Source organism: Pelodiscus sinensis, chromosome 1 (assembly GCF_052426305.1).
Source record: "Pelodiscus sinensis isolate ZL-2025 chromosome 1, ASM5242630v1, whole genome shotgun sequence".
Lineage (NCBI taxonomy): Eukaryota > Metazoa > Chordata > Testudines > Trionychidae > Pelodiscus > Pelodiscus sinensis.
In genome coordinates this window covers 127,521,288-127,527,183 of record NC_143052.1, presented here as the reverse complement: position 1 = coordinate 127,527,183, position 5,896 = coordinate 127,521,288, and positions in this window count along the sequence as shown.

Sequence of the window (5,896 nt, the reverse complement as noted above, 5' to 3'; positions counted from 1 at the left end):
AGATAGGAAGGGTTTATCAGCAAGATGCTATAAAACAGGCAGTAAGTGGTAGAAATTCCATGGCTTGTGACTTTAAAAACTATCCTGGACAGAGTGCTAGACCAGGTGTGGCCAACCCATTAAATGAAGAGAGCCGAAACAGCGGCGGAAAAAATGTGAAGAGCCACACCAGAATTTTTTTTTGAGCAACAATGTTTGTTGGGGGGGGGGGGGGGGGGGAAGGAAGAGCTCCCATCCAGCCCCCCAGAGTTGTTGAGAAAAAAAAAGGAAGAGCACCCCACCATTCCGCAGAGTTGTTGAGCAAAAGGAAAGAAAAAAAAAGGACACTGCACCTTTAAAAGACAAGGCTTTTTGGACACCATTTTGAGTCACCACACCAGACAGCTCCTCTGCCCCGGTGAGTACAGGGAGCCAGGGGCCATTTCTAGGGACTCAGGGGAGGCTTTGCGAGCTGCACTTTAAGGGGGGAAAAGCCGCATGTGGCTCGCGAGTTGCAGGTTGGCCACCTCTGTGCTAGACTATGTGCTATAGGGAATAGTGCTGCATTGCTCCCTGAGGCTACATCTAGACTGCAGGCTCTTTCAGAAGAAGCTTTTTTTGGAAGAGATCTTTCGAAAAAACTTCTTCCGAAAGAGAGCATCCACACACAAAAATGCACAGAAAAAGCAATGCGCTTTTTCGAAAGAGAGTGTCCACACTGATTGGACGCTCTCTTGCATAAAAGACCACCTAGAACCACTTCAGCAAGGGCTTTAGGTCACCAGTTCCTTCTGAATGCTGGTGCTGGAGTCTTGCAGAGACACGTGCTTAAAAGGACCCCCCCGGACAGCTGTTTATCTGCTTCTGCTGCGTGCTTGCCTACCTCTTTGGGGGACAGCAAAGCTCTTGCAGTGCCTAATGTGGTTGCCCTGCTTTTGTGGACGCTACAGCTTTTGCTTTTGTACCATGGAGCCGGAGCTGCCCCAGGGCATGCGATGGCTCCACACGGCCATGCTGCAGTTTTTGCAGCACTTTATGCCAGCCGCCTTCCTGGTCCTAACCGAGCTGGACCCCATACTCATTCTAGTGACCCTCTCCTTGGGTGCAGGAGCTACACTCTGGCAACCGCAACCCAGTGTGAAGACGTGTTTCTGGAGGCTCAACACCAGTTCTGACTGGTGGAACCGGCTGGTCATGGAGCATTGGGATGACCAGCAGTGACTCCAAAACTTTTGCATTCGGAAGGTGACCTTTTTGGAGCTATGTGCCTGGCTTGTCCTTGCCCTCCGGAAATGGGACACCCACCTGCAGCTTGCTATTCCCTGGAGCAGCGGGTCGCCATCGCCCTCTGTAAGCTCGCCACCAGTTGGTGGGGAACCAGTTTGGCATGGGGAAGTCCACCGTCAGGGTTTTCCTCATGGACCCTTGTGCCCCCTGTGCGCCTGCCTCCCCCATCCTGAGTGTGTGACAAACTGAGACCACTCACCCAAAGATCCTTCCTTGGCGTCCAATGAGGCCTGGGAGACGTCCTGGCTGATCAGCACTGGTTCCAGGGACAGGGTCATGGCGTCCGTCTCCTCCTCTGCCATGACCTCAGGGCAGGCAACGACAGGGGTCTGGAGGCTGGAGTCCACGACAATGGGTGGGGAAGATGTCCCTCCCTCACAGGATCTGGTGCAGCTCCTGGTAATAGGATTAGGTGTGGGGTCCTGCCCTTGAGCGCAAGCTGTGCTCTCTGGCTCAGACGTATGCCTGACAGAGCTCTTTAACCTTATTTTCCAAGGTCCAGGGTGGGTGTCCGCACTCCACCAGGGATGCAGCCATGCGCTCATAGATGCCAGCGTTTCACTGCCTGGAGCAGAGACCCCACAGCTTGAGGAGGGTCAGGATCTCCACTCAAGACTAGGAGGGTGCCCGCCTCTTGGTCCCCCTGGGTGGGTGTTGGGATCCCTGGGACTGCTCCTTGTGAGGGCCAGGAGGGTCGCAGGGGGCTTGAGGCTCTGCCAGGCCTGTGGCAGGGAGAACCGTGTGGCGAGGTGCTGCTCTCAGGCTGGTTTCCTGCCACAAGGCTTGTCCAGGGTGCCTGCAGCTTTAAGAGGGGTCAGGAGACAGGAACTATAGAGTCCTGATTAATTTGGATGGAGTGTCCACCAGGGCACCTGTATTATTTCCTGGAGGCCTCTTCTTTTGCAAAAAAATATAAAAAAAAATAAAACAACAAAAAAAAACCCTCCTCCCCGTCCACACATGCCTTTTTCCAAAAGAGCTCTTTCAGAAAAAGGCTTCTTCCTCATAGAAAAAGGATTACCAACACCGGAAAAACCCTTCTGTTCTTTCAATTTACTTTTGGAAGAACGCGATTGCAATGTGGACGTAATGCAGGTTTTGTGGGGAAAACAGCTGTTTTTCCGACAAAACTCTGTCGTGTAGACATACTCTGAGAGATGGGCTATGATTAAGTAAATCTCTCATCTCCAGCATCTATGACTCTATCAGACACAATATTTACGGAAAGTCTCCAGTGCAAGGCATGATGCAGGGGGACTCTAGCACTGGAGTTTTCAGCTTTTTTCTTGTGGCACCTCAAAGTTCAACAGCCTTATTTTCTCTGGCTCCATATCCCAGAACGCAGATGGAAGGAGAATCCCATTCACTTTGTTTCCCACTCCTTCATCTTCTGGGATCATCTTCTCCTCAATGCCACTCCGGGAATTTCACTCCTCACCTACCCTGGCTACTGCCACTTGCCCTCACCACATGCTGCTAGAAGGGATGTATTCCGTCTCTTGTTTTTTGGCTAGGTGTGTTGAATTCCCACCTGGCAGCTTCCAATGACTTTTACTCACAAATGAGGGAACTGGTTAAAAATTCTTCAGTGCCTCTCAGGTGCTTCCAAGCATGACAAATTTACCCAAATTTACTTTTGCTGCACAAAAGAGGTATAACTGTGGCTTCTGAGTAAGATGCCAGAATCTTTAGCTCAAAAACAAACAAACAAACAAACAAACAAACAAACAAACAAACAAACAAACAAAACCACCCCACAAGCCTCTTAACACTTGAGCTAAAAGGGAATCTTCATTAGCTGTTAGTAGTAAAGCTTTTATCCTCTGCAGGTATCTCAGACCAGGCAGAGCCAGCAGAACACTGAAGGGCCACCTTTGTGATGGAAGAGAAACTGTGGTGTCATAAGTCAAGAATTTTGAGATATGACAATTTTAAGAGCACTCTGTATGACCTGGTGTGGGTGGTGAGATTTTGTGTTATGGGTTATAAGACTTTCCTCTGTGAATGCATTGATTTAGATTATGAGGGGACTTTGGAAAGAAGAAACAGGAAGAAAACAATCGCCCCAAATAAGGACACTCCAGCACACACCTGAAAGTCAGTGGGAAAGCCGTTACCTTTGGACATCTTACACCATGTTTCTAATAAGATGCAAGTCCTGTTCCATCAAGACTGGGATCTAACAGATCAAAGGGGTATAAGAAGTTAAAAAGTTATGGTGTTTGAAGAAATGGGGGTGATTGTGACTGTGCCAGCCAGACCCTAGAGATCTTGGCATACCTCTGGAAAATTAGATTTACCAGGGTCCCCATGTAGAAGATGGTTAGCTATCTATCATACTAGTCATGCACAAAGTCTATTTTATTATTCTTGGGTTTGTTTTTCTCTCAGGTGCTGTTGCTCTAATTAATACTACTTTGCTCCCAAATGGCTGCCTAGCCACTCGGTACCACTGTCGTTCTTTGCAGAGTGAGCAGAACTGCAGGGTCTGAGCGTAAGTCAGGCCTGATGAGCCAATCAGCTTGCAACTCAAAGCCCAGTCTAAGAACAGGAGAACTGTGTGATTCTATCCAGGGAGCGATGATAGCCTGAGGCCCGAGAGCTGAATGGAGGAGCACTTGGAGAGACCAGGATAAGTGCAATTAACCTAATAACTGTAACAACCCATGAGCAAGGGAATAACAGTGTGGGATGTGGCTTCCCTGGGAACATTCATACCTCCAATGTTAGCCCAGAGTCTACTTGCAGCTATTATGAATTAAAGTCAGATCACAAATAACAGTAAATATACCACCCAGCAATCTTCCTCCATATTTCACAGTCTTCCCATAGCCTTAAAAGGTGCATCAGGAAGCATTCCATCCAGGAAGCCCTACTCTTGAATCACACTAGCCATGGGCACCCCCATCCCCTGGCACTAGTCCTTTGAAAAGCCACCTCAGAGTTCTTACAGACTCTTAAAATCAGGAATAAGGGATCTTTCGGAAAAGGCTTTATTTTCTGAAAGATCCCCGTCTAGACTGGCGCTTTTTGCCGGCAAAGCCCCGAGCCAGAAAAAAGTGGCAGCCATGTTTATGCAAATGAAGCGGGGGAGATTTAAATCCCCGCTTCATTTGCAATTGTGCTGTGTCTAATCTGCATCCCTTTTCCGCAAAAGGGGTGCAGTCTAGACACAGCCTAACTCTGCTACCCCCTAAAGCTCATAATGTTTGGCTTCCCAAGCATTCACATGCCTTGCACTCACATAGCAAGAGGCTGAAGACAAGAAACAGCAGCAATTTCCTTTTACACTTCATGGTAATAACTCTGCTTCTCCAAACGTGGCTGCATGTCACAAGAGTAGCAGTCATGAGTCCAATGCTATTTCAGATCTGAGTGATGTTTAGCATCCCTTGTAGTCATGCCACCCAGATATTTGAAGTGCTCCTTGCAATTCAATGCCTCCTTGGATTTGGGTAGGAACATCTACAAAAATGAAGAGCCATTCAATGCGATCAATGGTAGCTTGCCTGAATAAGGACTTCAGGATTTGATCTTATAGAATTAAATGCCTAGAGCCCAATTCTACTCTCATTCACATCGTGTGACACTAATGTAATGCTGCTGATTTCGGGGAAGACATTCCTGATTTGCTCTTGTGCATGTGAAATCGGAATCATGCACTCTGTGACTCTCAAAGCATTACACTGGCTTACAGGGGGACCAAAACAGACCAAACTTCAGCTGACAATTCAAAGCAGAGATGGAAAGACACAAAAAGGGGTGGAGGGTAAAACCTGCTGTCTGTCCCTGCCCCTACATCAGGGACTGAAGCACGGCTCTCAAACTGCACCTATTTCAGCAGGTGAGAGTCAAAACAGAAAGATTCAAATCTCGAAGGTGTAAATCAGGAGTAGCTGCATTGACTTGAGTGAGCCTGCTGCTGATCTCACTCTGATTTTACACTCACACAAGGCACTGGCTTCAGTGAGTTACTCCCGTGAGATCAGAGTCAGGCCCAATGCAGTTGTGCTGGTGTGAGCAAAAAAGCAGGCCTTCTGTGTCTCACTGGAAACACACAGTAAAATCCTCCACGTTGGCTTTAAAAACCATCCCAAATATATGACTCTCTGTTCAAATAAGAGAGATTGGGCATGCCTGACAGAACCCTGGAGGCTAAAGCTTTTCCCTTTACATCATCTCCTAGAGCAAAGTATGTTCTCTCCAGTATTAATAGACTTACTGAGATGCGTCAAAAACCCCGGCAGAGACTCTGAACAGCACAGCCTGCCACAGAAAGATTTACAGTCTCTCTGGCGTATCAGTGGGGAACAGGACAGTATGTGTGTGCACCCATACAGACAAAGCAGGAGGAAGGTGAGTCCAACCCCCAGCAGCAGGGCCATCCTTCTGCTGCTGGATTTTTCCAGCTGAAGCATCTTACCGTCTCTGCTGCAATTTATGGAAATTGGTTTCTGACGTGGGGCTTTTTCTGCTACAGCAGGGACCCACCGGCTGGAGGAGGCAGAGCTGCAGTCAGGGCAGGAGAAGGGAGGGAGGAAAAGAGCGGAGCGCAGGAGGAAGCCAGAAAGAGAGAAGGGCATCTAGATACCACAGTGATGGGGCAGCTACAGATGAGATAGATAAAGGG